Source organism: Tubulanus polymorphus, chromosome 1 (genome assembly GCF_964204645.1).
Source record: "Tubulanus polymorphus chromosome 1, tnTubPoly1.2, whole genome shotgun sequence".
Classification (NCBI taxonomy): Eukaryota; Metazoa; Nemertea; class Palaeonemertea; order Tubulaniformes; family Tubulanidae; genus Tubulanus; species Tubulanus polymorphus.
The window spans coordinates 19,718,475-19,733,323 of NC_134025.1; the positions used below are offsets into that span (position 1 = coordinate 19,718,475).

The following is a 14,849-nucleotide window of genomic DNA, read 5'->3' on the forward strand; positions in this document are numbered from 1 at the left end:
TGATACTGTCCGATCCTTCGGGAGACCGGTGATACTACTGCTGCCCCGATACCAGTGATACTGCCCGATCCTCTCCGAGACCGGTGATACTACTGCTACCCCGATACCACTGATACAAGTGATACTGCCCGATCCTCTCCAAGACCGATGATACTACTGCTACCCCGATACCACTGATACCAGTGATACTGACCGATCCTTCTGGAGACCGGTGATACTACTGCTACCCCGATACCACTTTATCCAGTGATACTGTCCGATCCTTCGGGAGACCGGTGATACTACTGCTACCCCGATACCACTGTTACCAGTGATACTGCCCGATCCTTCGGGAGACCGATGATACTACTGCTACCCCGATACCACTGTTACCAGTGATACTGACCGATCCTCTTCGAGACAGGTGATACTACTGCTACCCCGATACCACTGTTACCAGTGATACTGCCCGATCCTTCTGGAGACCGATGATACTACTGCTACCCCGATACCACTGTTACCAGTGATACTGCCCGATCCTCTCCGAGACCGGTGATACTACTGCTACCCCGATACCACCTATACCAGTGATACTGCCCGATCCTTCTGGAGACCGGTGATACTACTGCTACCCCGATACCACTGTTACCAGTGATACTGCCCGATCTTTCAGGAGACCGGTGATACTACTGCTACCCCGATACCACTGTTACCAGTGATACTGCCCGATCTTTCAGGAGACCGGTGATACTACTGCTACCCCGATACCACTGTTACCAGTGATACTGCCCGATCTTTCAGGAGACCGGTGATACTACTGCTACCGCGATACCACCGATACCAGTGATACTGACCGATCCTTCTGGAGACCGGTGATACTACTGCTACCCCGATACCACTGTTACCAGTGATACTGCCCGATCCTCTCCGAGACCGGTGATACTACTGCTACCCCGATACCACCTATACCAGTGATACTGCCCGATCCTTCTGGAGACCGGTGATACTACTGCTACCCCGATACCACTGATACCAGTGATACTGACCGATCCTTCTGGAGACCGGTGATACTACTGCTACCCCGATACCACTGATACCAGTGATACTGACCGATCCTTCTGGAGACCGGTGATACTACTGCTACCCCGATACCACTGTTACCAGTGATACTGTCCGATCCTTCGGGAGACCGGTGATACTACTGCTACGCCGATACCAGTGATACTGCCCGATCCTCTCCGAGACCGGTGATATTTCTGCTACCCCGATACCACTGATACAAGTGATACTGCCCGATCCTCTCCAAGACCGATGATACTACTGCTACCCCGATACCACTGATACCAGTGATACCATGGATGCTTTGGGCCCGTGTTGTATGCGGTGGAAATGTTCTGTTCTCACTGTATTGTCCCATGACGCCCTCTACGTAGCCGCCATCTTGAAACGGTGTTCTGGTACACCACCGAACAACCCTCCAACGACTCGTGAGGTCAAGGGGTTCCAGAACGGCTTTAGCAGAGTGGGTTCGAATCCATTGACGGGTGAAGATGGAATAGGAACTGAAGGTAGAGACCGGCAACCAGTCTAGAAGGACACTACATCCTGATCCACACCAGGGCGGAACGATATAAATCGCGGTGAAACGTAAGGGCAAAAAGAAGCCGAAGTTGTTGGTCACAGGGGCGGGGGTATAGGTAAGTGTGAATTATTTCGATTAATATACTTATATACTTTTGTGACAGTTCATCATTTCATCGATCTCCTGAAATGATGGTAGTGGTACACGTTTGTGCACGGGCTTGTCACTATTTCTATTCAACGAACAAAGTGGCTATATTTACCCACAGGGGAGCTCAGACCACTATTCCAAAATCTTCTATATCCTATAGTAAAAACAAGAAATTCGAGAGTTTAGTTCATATATAAGCGCGTAAATTCAGGGGAAATCCTGCTTATGGCTCATAGGCCAGCATCTTAGCTACGCATTGAAGTGGTTTTCGCCCCACATACCCTAGTCAGTAACCTGTCTGTGGTTTAGTTTCACAATCGGATATTTTCACAAACCACAGTCAGGAATGGGAAGGTCATTTTTGTATGAAATCTTCGTCAGCCAATTTGACTGACGAGTAATTTGCCTGGCATTTCATTGTCTCTTAAGATATCCGTCTATTTTTTGTTGTAATCGACGCACAACAGATTCGTAGTTTGTCTGATACCTATAACACCTCACCTGACGATCTTAATCCATGTGCAAATCGGCCGTAAAGTGAGAGTAAATTTCCGTCGGGTCAACAGCTGCCATTTTGAAAATTACTGGAGGTGCTGGCACCTGTGGACTGAGGCGAGGACAACAGCACAAACTAACGAAGCGAAACGACGAAATTGAAAAAATTAAGAAATCAACACTTATTCACATTTTTCTTTTACCAGAATTTATTATTTCATTATTTATTATGGAAAACACGAAGATTTGAAATATAAGTTGGAAAACCATCAAAAATAAAAATTGTCGTTTCGTCTCGGAAGTTTTATATAAATCCTTGTAGGTCCCCTTGTCTTATCATGCCACATGTGCAATACAGAGAAATGGTGGCCAATGGCGAAATTGGTGGAGAAATTAATTAATTTCTCAAAATAATGTTGATTAACCACTCGAAACATACATAAAATTGGATTATTTCGAAAGGTACCTGTGTTAGTTTGTGAATTAAGCCATTAATTGTGGACTGAAGTGAATAGAAAGTATACTTTTGAAGTGTTACTTTTTTCAACCGTGTTTTGGTCCTTGTCATCCCTAACGTTGGTATAAGCCCATCCGATTATAAAAAGCTTACCACCAACGATTAGGTAACTAACTACACATACCCAACCTAACTTTTGAAATAATCAAACCTTTAGAAAGGAGGGGTATCCCAGTACAGGTATGCCAGTACATCCGAGCCAAATATCTAAGGGAATCCCCCACCGTGTTTGGTACCCTTACTCCAAGCAAAAAAAGTCCAGGGAATCCCTTATTTCATCATCAATCTGTCTCTCAGGATCAATGGATTTCATACATATAACCGAAATTCGTTACCTATCCCATTTGCAGAAATTATGGCAACATTTATGGGGGACCTCTTCTTCACTCTAGGTACTATTTTTGGGGTCCGGCCCTACGCATCTTCGAGCTACTAACCTAATTGTGGTCTGATGCCAGGGGCTTGTAAACTGGCTTGGATTTTACTTCCGGGTTGTTGATAATCTCGCGAGAATGGCGCTAAATTTAAACTGCAAATAAATTCAAAATATCACAGAATAACCTCTTGTTGATGTTGTTTATTTATCCACTATTTAGTTCCGATAAACAATTGGCTGTTAAGGATCAGTATCAGCGGGCGCGACACCTTACTATATTAAAATAACAAGGGATGAAACGGCTTCGCTTTTGCCTGTGACCGTATTGATGCGGTGGAAACCACTGCGCATGCGCGGCAACTTCCGAGCGCTAGTGAGCTGTCAATCAAACAACAATTTATAGTTTTTCTACATCAATTCAAAAATTGATACTTTCCTTAGAAGTGTAATTGCCTTGGCTTGAAAGAGGTTTTTGAGAAAAATCAATTGAACTTGAACTGATCTTAACCTTTCGGAAAGTTGCCGCGTATGCGCAGTGGTTTCCGCCGCATCAATACGGTCACAGGCAAAAGCGAAGCCGTTTCATCCCTTGTTATTTTAATATAGTAAGGCGTCGCGCCCGCTGATACTGATCCTTAACAGCCAATTGTTTATCGAAACTCTATAGTGGATAAATAAACAACATCAACAAGAGGTATGTCTGTGATATTTTGAATTTATTTGCAGTTTAAATTTAGCGCCATTCTCGCGAGATTATCAACAACCCGGAAGTAAAATCCAAGCCAGTTTACAAGCCCCTGTGATTTACCACAGGGACTTGTCACAATTGATAGTGAATGAATAAAACCAATATCAATGACCAGGTCCACTATCCCTGTATAATATAAAAACAAGGGTGGCAACAAATTGCCAATCTGACAATGACTTCTCCACTTCAATCGACTGTAATTCCAAAAATTCTCAACCGATTCACATGAAATAAGCTTTAATACAACGTAGAAGACTTTCTGCTTCGAACGAGCCTTCAACCACCACTCTCCGACAATTATCTCACAACGAAATCACCTTTTTTGACGAGAGATAGCTCAAAATGGAGGTCTACCGATTCTATGGTGGACAGCAAAATGGTCGTTTTTTTCACTTCAAACGATGATTTCTATGTGAGATCTTAGGGAAAACCCCAACAAACCATACATTTTTTTAAACTACGCGGTCATACCTGTACGCTAATCTCATTTATTTGTATAATCCACGCGATGGGAAGTCTTCTAGGTTGTATTAAAGCTTATTTCATGTGAATCGGTTGAGAATTTTTGGAATTACAGTCGATTGAAGTGGAGAAGTCATTGTCAGATTGAAAATGTGTTGCCACCCTTGTTATTTTATTATACAGTTGCAGGGATACTGGTACCCCCATCATTGGTCTCATCCATTATCAGTCGTGAAAAGTCCCTGTGATATTTACGGCGTCGTAAAGCGGTCGTGAATTCTATATTTACGACGGTTTTATATTGAATTCAGGATTATGGTCTAGAGAGGAGAGGATTAGTGTCAAGAGGGTGAGAAGAGGGTCCAGAGGGTTAGGGTTAGGGTAAGGGTCCGTTTTACCCCCTAGGGATAGGATTAGGGTAAGGTGTAGTCTAGTACCTAGCCGTTGTTCCTGAAACAACGTCTAGGGCTAAAGTGCTCATAAGGTTAATTTTCGTCCTTCATTTTGCGGGACGAGGCTTTGAGCGTCTATTTCACCCCTTAAAACACCATCAACTTACCTCAAACTGACTGTTCTATAATCAGATGGAAGTTAACTATTGTTTGTGCATAAATTTGTAATCCTAAGTAGCTTTTGATGATCGTAGTAGCTCAAAACTTTTGACTAGTCGCCTCAAAAAACAGTTGAAGTGATGCAACATAACAAATATGGCGGCTTTTCGTGGTGCATGATGGGAGTGTAAATTACGGATTCGAACTTAAACTTGGTGTCAAGGCAGATATTATTCTTGTTTCAAATTATTAAGGTTAAAATTGACCAAAATCTATGCGTTTTATCAACAAAAAATAACATTTAGAGTAATTTTAGAGAGACATATTGAATTTTCACATTTTATTGATTTAGTCCGTATTGGAAATCCCGATAGTGGCAATCAATTCAAATCAAATCAATAAATTCCCCGGTTCGCGATTTAAATCATAAAAAAATTCATTATAAAACACATTTTCAAAGTCAACAAGGTAACTTATTTATTTATTTTAGTACAAAGGTTTGATTTGACACTAAAATCAGTTGTTGCATTGCAATTAACAGGAGTTAACCTCTATATGATACTTTAGCGTCAGACGTTGTACGGAACCGTAACAACGACTGGTATTCAGACTAGGGTAAGGTGAGGCTATATCTAGTTAAAACATTTGTCGGATTCCCAGCGATTTCGGTGGTCTAGTGGTATGATGCTGCTCTAGTAATTTACTGCTGGCCCGGGTTCGAGTCTCGCTCGATCCGCTCTATTTTCTCTAACTCTCCACACTTGCCTTGAATTTTCTAAGTCGCGCACCCTACTAGTGCGCATGCGCAACGTGATTAGCCAATCAGAATGAAACGTCGTAAATATAGCTAATGTCGTCCGTTTACGGCGTCGTAAAAATAGCCTGAGCGATTTCTATTTGATCGATGGATGGGGATGTGGACACCAGTGGCAGTAGCATCCCTTAAAAAGAAAAGGGAGCTAAATAAATCGACTATCTGTAAATTACCTTCCCAAATCAATCGCCTAGCGACTGTCATTTCCCTAATTTTAAACCGATATTTACTCGAAATAAACTCTCATAAACAAGAAGGCTTAGTCTTTTCAATGAGCCTATAGCCTATCACTCTAAGATGAATATTTCACAACGAAATCGCTGTTTCCCGCCAGAAATTGGGTCAAAATAACCAAGTACGGTATCATGATGATTCGACGCGATTTACAGGTAAATGTACGCATTTTAGTGTGGAGATCTTTTCCGTTTCAGGCATTAGGCCTTTAAACCCCACAAACTATAGGCCCTATATCAAATGACGCACAACAGCAGGGCTTCTAGTGGTCCTATTTTCCTATTTTTTCCTATTTTTCAGTGCTTGTCCTATTTTGTCCTATTTTTATATGAAAAAGTCCTATTTGTCCTATTTTCTCTCATTTTCCAGCTCGTCGACCACTTTTTATCGACAAAAATGTTCTTTATATCTTTTCATATGATGTGCAACACCATTTTGAGTGTTTGGTAGAACCTGCAGCATTCATGTTCGGTAAGTCCTGGCTATATAACTTCTTTTCTAATCTTTATATCCTAACATGCCAATTGATTTTGTTCCAAATGTCACATGTTGCAGTGCAACTGGGCTTTGGCTATATGAGGGTTACAATCATGTATAACCAGAGGCGGTCGAGAAGTAAATCTCTTTTCATCCAAACATTTCTTGATTATAATGCTAATTCTTTTGGGTCCGCCTCAGGTATACATTGCCAAGTATCACCACAGGGATGCTCTGTTGTGATCTAGCTGTGTGCAGTGACATTATGTTTGTAAGTTTATACAGTGTAACCTCGATATAACAAACTCCATGGGACTGAAATCTAGTTCGTTATATCAGGTGATAATTGTAATAAATCCACCAATCGGGACAAAATATATAGTTACCTGATAAATCGTTATATCAGGGTTCTTTATTACGAGGTTCCACTGTAGATAAGATTTTAGATAGTAATACTGTGATACCTTTTCGAAAAAAAGAAATGAAAAAATGTAATAAATTAATTTTGTTTTCTAGTTTCAGATTACTGAAGTTCATTCAAGACATCTGTGAATATGATGCTGCAGGTTGTATCCTCTCTTTATATATTAAAGTTCTATTTTCTGATGGATATCCTATATATTCTATGAAATTTTCCTATTTCTGGACACTCTTCCTATTTTTTTTATGGACCAGATCACTGGAACCCCTGCAACAGTCTTATCTTTCAACTCGATGATGATTCTTCAATATTTATTCCTAAATGAAAATTATCGAGGAAATTGATAAATGTCACTAAATTTGTTTACGTTCCTTGCGAGTTCAAGACACGTGTTAGAAGTATATCCGCAGTCACGATCGGCCGGTAAAATAAATCAATTGGCAAATCATTAAAATCATATCAAGCTGTGAAGTTGTTTTATCTGATTTCTATTTAATAAAATGAAGTAGTAGGCCTGAAATAATATTTTACTGATCAGATGTTTCCGGATATCTCCGTGAGAAGTTGAATTGAATTGAAGTTACAGGGTTTTTGGTCCGTTCGTCGATTTAAGTGCTTGAAACGCCTCCAAATGTTTAGAAATATCCTTGAATCATCATCAAGTTGAAAGATGAGACTGTTGTGCGTCGTTTGATGTATAGTTTGTGGGGTTTAATGCCTGAAACGGACAAGATCTCTTCACTTAAATGCGCGCACTCGCCTGTAGGCTAAATTGCGTCGAATCATTTGCCGTACTTGGTTATTTTGGCCCATTTTCTGGCGGAAAACAGCGATTTCATTGTGAAATATTCATCGTAGAGCGATAGTCATAGGCTCATTGAAAAAAAAGTAAGGCTTTTAGTTTGTATATAGGCCTAAGAGTTTATTTCGTGTAAATCGGTTGAAAATTCAGGAAATGACAGTCGATTGAATTGGGAAGGTGATTTACAGATAGTCGAATTAGTTAGCTCCCGTTTCTTGTTTATATAGAGATACTGGTGTCATCAATCCTCAATCAAATTGTGACAAGCCCGTGTTGTATCGTGTAACAACTGATCCATACATAGCAAAGCCGTCTTCGTTCATATACATGCCGACGCCTCACACAAATACCGTGTAGTTTCCAATTTCACCATTTTTAGCCCACTTGGGACTTTAGTCCCAGCGGGCTATTGCGTTCACTTTTTGTCCGTCGTCCGTCCGTTCGTCCATCCGTAGACGGAATCCAGTTATTTTGGGAAGTTTTGAAGACGCTTCAAGGTGATGTCTTGATATTTAGTTTATACATGTATCTACCCTAGACATATCTTCAGCCCAAAAACTGGCCCTGTCAGATTCAAGTTGGCCGACTGGCAGCCATTGTTGTTCGCCAAAATCAGCACTTTTTACACATTTTCGAAGTTTTCGAGGGAAATTTTGAAGATGCTTTGATCAATTACATTGAGCTTTCGTTTATATTTGAATCTACCGAGGGCCCATCAGCATAAGAAAAATTGGGTCGATCTGGCACAAGATGGCCGTCCTATGACCTTTTTAGTGCCCAAAATGTCAATTTTGGCCAGAATTCTAGGTCCTGTAGCTTCCTACTGGTTTGCCATTTCTCATTGCAATTTGTTATGGATATTCTTTGTAAAGGGATGTTTTATACCTGATACAGGTATTTTCGATCAGCCAATTGTGACGCAATTGGCGGGCATCTTGGTGTCATCAGTACTCATTTGTAGGTGGGAAAAAGTTTTTCCACAATAAATTGATAGCTAAGCATATTGTGTTACTATATCCAATTGGAAAGTTGTAGCCCATAACGTGTTCCATGATTTTGGTGAGTTTCAAGGTCATTGGTTTTTGTATGTGGCCACCAGGGGGCATTGAATAATACAATAACTTAGTATTTCTTTATTATATTTGTACCTATGCATATTTTGTTACCACAATCAATTGCAAAGTTGTAGCTCATGACATTTTCCATGATTTTGGTGAGTTTCAAGGATATTAGTTATTCTATATGGTCACCAGGGGGCGTTGAATAGTTGAATAACTTAGTATTTCCTTAAGATAAAATCCCACTATTTACAGATTAAAAGAATTTAAAAACCAGAATTTATTTATTCAATCAAAAATATATAAAAAACACGACGTTTCCATCTCACCCTAGAGATCATCGTCAGGTGTGAGATATAGATTAACAAGAAAATTAATTTTAGAAAATTATTTGACGCCTGAGAAAAAAGTGTAGAATTTCTGGGCTAAGCTAATGTGGAATTGCAAATTTGAAATCGAAGTTTTAAGAAATTTGGGGAATGATGAGATTTGGCGATTGGGTAGATGATACAGGTCTTCGACTCTAGTAGTGGTTTAAATTTTTTTATTGAAAATTCTCAATAATTGATCGCGAACTTGCGACCGACTTCATTTACTTATGCCTCTAAGCTGGTCTGCAACTTCATTGCCTCCATGGATGAAGAAAGAGCTCTTCTGATGTCTGCTTCATCATGACTTCGAGCATATCGTGTGGTCCCCGGGCCCGGGCCACAGGTTTGGCTGTCACTCGATATCCTAGAGTCTTGAGTCTGGGTGGGTTGTAGTAGACATTGTCATTTAAAATAACATGCTTATGTTGTTCTGTATGAATTACCCGTGTGTCATGTATGTTGTATTAATTTATTTTCAAATTTGTATTTATTGAATTTGGGAATTTTATCCCGGAATTTCAATGTAATAAGGATCAATAAAGAATTGAATTGAATTGTCACCTAATACACATGCCATCAGAAGACACGGAGCCGTATATGACAGCTATGCTATTATAAATTGCTAATCTCACGAAACTTGCATACTCCTAATATCAAACATATTTTCACAAACGATTGAATATTGAAATTATATGTTTACACATTTTCATATTGACCGCTTGTAGCCGCTGATGAAATTCACGCCGGCCTTACACACATCGTAGATAGCTTCGTCATTCCACCGGCATGCCCACGTCAGGCTCTGACTTTTATATCAGACTTCTGCATCGTGTATACATCCGCCATTTAACCGAATAATCCGATTTACTTATCATTTCTATTTATGCCTGCCGCTTTTGATATAATCATACATCCTTTACTATTACAATACGTCTTCTAATGATATTTAATGCAATATAACATTTCGACGTTCAAATATAGGTCATTATATAATCACAGGAAGCCATTCTACATCTATGTCAATAATATTTTGCCAGATAGCTTGTTTGTGTACACATAAACCTGTGACGTTTTGCACATCGATTTACGGCTGTCGTTTGTCGTTTGAGGGCCCATCAGCATAAGAAAAATTGGGTCGATCTGGCACAAGATGGCCGTCCTATGACCTTTTTAGTGCCCAAAATGTCAATTTTGGCCAGAATTCTAGGTCCTGTAGCTTCCTACTGGTTTGCCATTTCTCATTGCAATTTGTTATGGATATTCTTTGTAAAGGGATGTTTTATACCTGATACAGGTATTTTCGATCAGCCAATTGTGACGCAATTGGCGGGCATCTTGGTGTCATCAGTACTCATTTGTAGGTGGGAAAAAGTTTTTCCACAATAAATTGATAGCTAAGCATATTGTGTTACTATATCCAATTGGAAAGTTGTAGCCCATAACGTGTTCCATGATTTTGGTGAGTTTCAAGGTCATTGGTTTTTGTATGTGGCCACCAGGGGGCATTGAATAATACAATAACTTAGTATTTCTTTATTATATTTGTACCTATGCATATTTTGTTACCACAATCAATTGCAAAGTTGTAGCTCATGACATTTTCCATGATTTTGGTGAGTTTCAAGGACATTAGTTATTCTATATGGTCACCAGGGGGCGTTGAATAGTTGAATAACTTAGTATTTCCTTAAGATAAAATCCCACTATTTACAGATTAAAAGAATTTAAAAACCAGAATTTATTTATTCAATCAAAAATATATAAAAGACACGACGTTTCCATCTCACCCTAGAGATCATCGTCAGGTGTGAGATATAGATTAACAAGAAAATTAATTTTAGAAAATTATTTGACGCCTGAGAAAAAAGTGTAGAATTTCTGGGCTAAGCTAATGTGGAATTGCAAATTTGAAATCGAAGTTTTAAGAAATTTGGGGAATGATGAGATTTGGCGATTGGGTAGATGATACAGGTCTTCGACTCTAGTAGTGGTTTAAATTTTTTTATTGAAAATTCTCAATAATTGATCGCGAACTTGCGACCGACTTCATTTACTTATGCCTCTAAGCTGGTCTGCAACTTCATTGCCTCCATGGATGAAGAAAGAGCTCTTCTGATGTCTGCTTCATCATGACTTCGAGCATATCGTGTGGTCCCCGGGCCAGGGCCACGGGTTTGGCTGTCACTCGATATCCTAGAGTCTTGAGTCTGGGTGGGTTGTAGTAGACATTGTCATTTAAAATAACATGCTTATGTTGTTCTGTATGAATTACCCGTGTGTCATGTATGTTGTATTAATTTATTTTCAAATTTGTATTTATTGAATTTGGGAATTTTATCCCGGAATTTCAATGTAATAAGGATCAATAAAGAATTGAATTGAATTGTCACCTAATACACATGCCATCAGAAGACACGGAGCCGTATATGACAGCTATGCTATTATAAATTGCTAATCTCACGAAACTTGCATACTCCTAATATCAAACATATTTTCACAAACGATTGAATATTGAAATTATATGTTTACACATTTTCATATTGACCGCTTGTAGCCGCTGATGAAATTCACGCCGGCCTTACACACATCGTAGATAGCTTCGTCATTCCACCGGCATGCCCACGTCAGGCTCTGACTTTTATATCAGACTTCTGCATCGTGTATACATCCGCCATTTAACCGAATAATCCGATTTACTTATCATTTCTATTTATGCCTGCCGCTTTTGATATAATCATACATCCTTTACTATTACAATACGTCTTCTAATGATATTTAATGCAATATAACATTTCGACGTTCAAATATAGGTCATTATATAATCACAGGAAGCCATTCTACATCTATGTCAATAATATTTTGCCAGATAGCTTGTTTGTGTACACATAAACCTGTGACGTTTTGCACATCGATTTACGGCTGTCGTTTGTAAAATGACGCTGAATGGTTAGCATTGTTTAGGTTTCATAATGGTAACGTTTTATAAGGCGTCAAAAAAACAGGGGTATATATACAGAGGAGGACAGGTTATTTGAGTAAATTGGTGAGTGAGTAAATAATTAGTGTTTGGCAAGGCATGAAGTAATATACTTACATGGTTCCTACAGCCCCTCACATCCCTCAAAAACCCCTCAAATTCCAAAATCAATTTTTGAGGGTACAAAATCCCTCAAATTCTGAGTTTTAGCCCTTGGCCCCTAAAAATCCCCTCAATTTCTGACAATTGTATCTCTCAGAGAATTTTGTATCACCTATTTCTAAAGTACCTTTCTTCAAACATTCTTTCTATGTAGGCCCCTACATCATGAATTGTGAGACAGAGTGAATTATGCATTGTGTTGTTTGATGATAATCACAGCAGATCATTGCTTTAATTACTGTGTACAAATGGATTGGCATTTTATACTGCAATTGTCTTGTTGGCCAGATTAGTTTAAACAATGGTCATATGGGTGATGGGCCTTGTTATCATCCCCAAGTGTCCAGACTAACTTTCTCAATCATTTTGGAGGGCTTGATTATTTGATTGCAAAGAATCAATTAGACATATTTATCCAGGAGTTTAGCAACAGTTACTTGAAGTTCCTAGTTGAGCTGGACCCAGTTCCACAGATGTGAGTTATAGAGTTAACTCTTGAGTTAGAGTTAGATTATTTTCATTGAGTTGAATCATAGTCAAATCTTAATTCTGAACTGTGGAACTGGACCCTGAATGTCAAAGTCATTCGAAATCAAATCAAATGCCGAAATCAAATGTTCAGTTTGTGACAGAAAGTTTTCTGGCAGATAATCGTGGAAAGTAGGCTCTTCAGTGGTGTGTGGCCTCCTACTGTAGATGAGTTCTTTCACTCATAACAAACTCCACAGGAAATTGGATTTATTGACGAATACAGCGGCGGATCCCAAAAATTAGCGAGGACTTGAGAGTCAAAGAAATTGAGAGTTGGTTCCAATGGTATATTTGTGAACAGGGAAACAGCGTTGAAAGATATAAATTTTTTCAGTCTACCGTAAACCTATCAACGCCGAGGCATACCTTCACTTCTTTTCGTTTACTGCTAAATCAATCAAAATTGGTCTCGCTAAAGGCCTCTTTCTCCGTGCACTACGGATCTGCGATGAAACCTTCCTTTCGGCTGAATTTGAACATATATCCAACTCTCTTAGAAAATTGGCTCACCCTGATCACATTTTGAAAATCGCTATTTCTAAGGCTAAACGTACTTTCTTCAATTCTAAACCTCCAGAAAATAAAAAACACATTTCAGAGTTCATTGTAGTTCCGTATGTACCTGTTTTGGAAAAGTTTCGTCACACTCTCCCTTTATTGGATAAACAAATCATTTTCACGTATAAAAACAAAATTAGTAAGACTTTGGTTTAAAACTATCAATCTAAACCTTTGGACTGCGGAGTTTACAAAATTCTTTGTTTTGGCTGTGATAAAATTTACTTTGGAGAAACTGGTCGCGATTTAAAAACTCGAATTTCGGAACACAAAAAGGATATAATTAATCAAAAACCGGCTAGTGGCGTAGCCAATCACGTTTTGAACACTGGTCATTGTTTTAATTTTGAAAAAGCCGAAATTATTTATACTTCCAGCAATTACACTAAACGTCACATAGTTGAGTCTGCCCTAATTACTTGTCACTCAGATATTAGTACCAATTTACATAATGGCTTTTCTCCGCATAATTCCCTTCTTTCTAAGTATCTTCATACCTTGCCAAACACTAATTATTTACTCACCAATTTACTCAATTAACCTGACCTCCTCTGTATATACACCCCCGTTTTTAATCTATATCTCACACCTGACAATGATCTCTAGGGTGAGATCGAAACGTCGTGTCTTTTATATATTTTTGATTGAATAAAAAAATTCTGGTTTTTAAATTCTTTTAATCTGTAAATAGTGGGATTTTATCTTATTATCCGTTCACCACGTTTGAGTGTGGTTATCGTTCTATTAGTATTTCCTTATTAGATTGGTACCTAGGCATATTTTGATACCATGATCAATTGCAAAGTTGTAGTTCATGACATCGTCTATGATTGTGGTGAGTTTTTAAGGACATTAGTTATTCCACATAGTCACCAGGGGGCGTTGAATAGTAGAATAGCTTAGTATTTCCTTATTAGATTGGTACCTAGGCATATTTTGTTACCATGATCAATTGCAAAGTTGTATTTCATGACATGTACTACGATTGTGGTGAGTTTTAAGGTCATTGGGTTTTGCATATGGTCACCAGGGGGCGTTGAATAGTAGAGTAACTAAGTATTTTCATATCAAATTGGTAATGAGGCATACTTTGTTATCACAATCAATAACAAAATCGTAGCTGCTGACATGTTCTATGATTTTGGTGGGTTCAAGGTCATTGATTTTTGTATATGGTCACCAGGGATATTATATATTGAAATTGTTAGATTGTTGAGCATTTGAAACCCAAGTGGGCATGGTGTCCCTGGACCCCTTGTTGTGGAGGGTATCTTTATTTTGATAAATAACTGGGTTGGACTCAGTTTTGTTCAGTATTTGATCATTGGTTTGATGGTTCACCTCCAATGGATATAATTTGGTGATAGGTCGGTTTGTGTGACCCTTCGCTGTTTTCATATACTACGCAGCCCGAATCAGTCCATCTTTTCCACGCAATAATCTCTCGACGAGGGTCATTTTCCATTTAACACGTTTGACATTATCCTCGTGAACTAGGACAATGTCGCCGACTTTTATTTGATTCGAGAGTTTTTTGGTGCCAGTGTGTCTTTCGTGTTATTGAACCAGATATTCTTCGGACCA

The 14,849-nt window shown here is 39.0% G+C and overlaps 1 protein-coding gene across 5 annotated transcripts in view; it reads left to right on the top strand.

The window, feature by feature from the left end:
• Positions 1-1,466: 1,466 nt before the first annotated feature.
• The window catches only part of LOC141899846 (fidgetin-like protein 1), a 104,417-nt gene continuing 91,034 nt past the window's right edge, over positions 1,467-14,849 (top strand). For all 5 annotated transcript variants that reach the window (XM_074786415.1, XM_074786460.1, XM_074786442.1 and 2 more), the window contains exon 1: positions 1,467-1,676. The gene's annotated coding sequence lies outside the window, so the exon portion shown is untranslated. The remainder of the gene's footprint in view (positions 1,677-14,849) is intronic.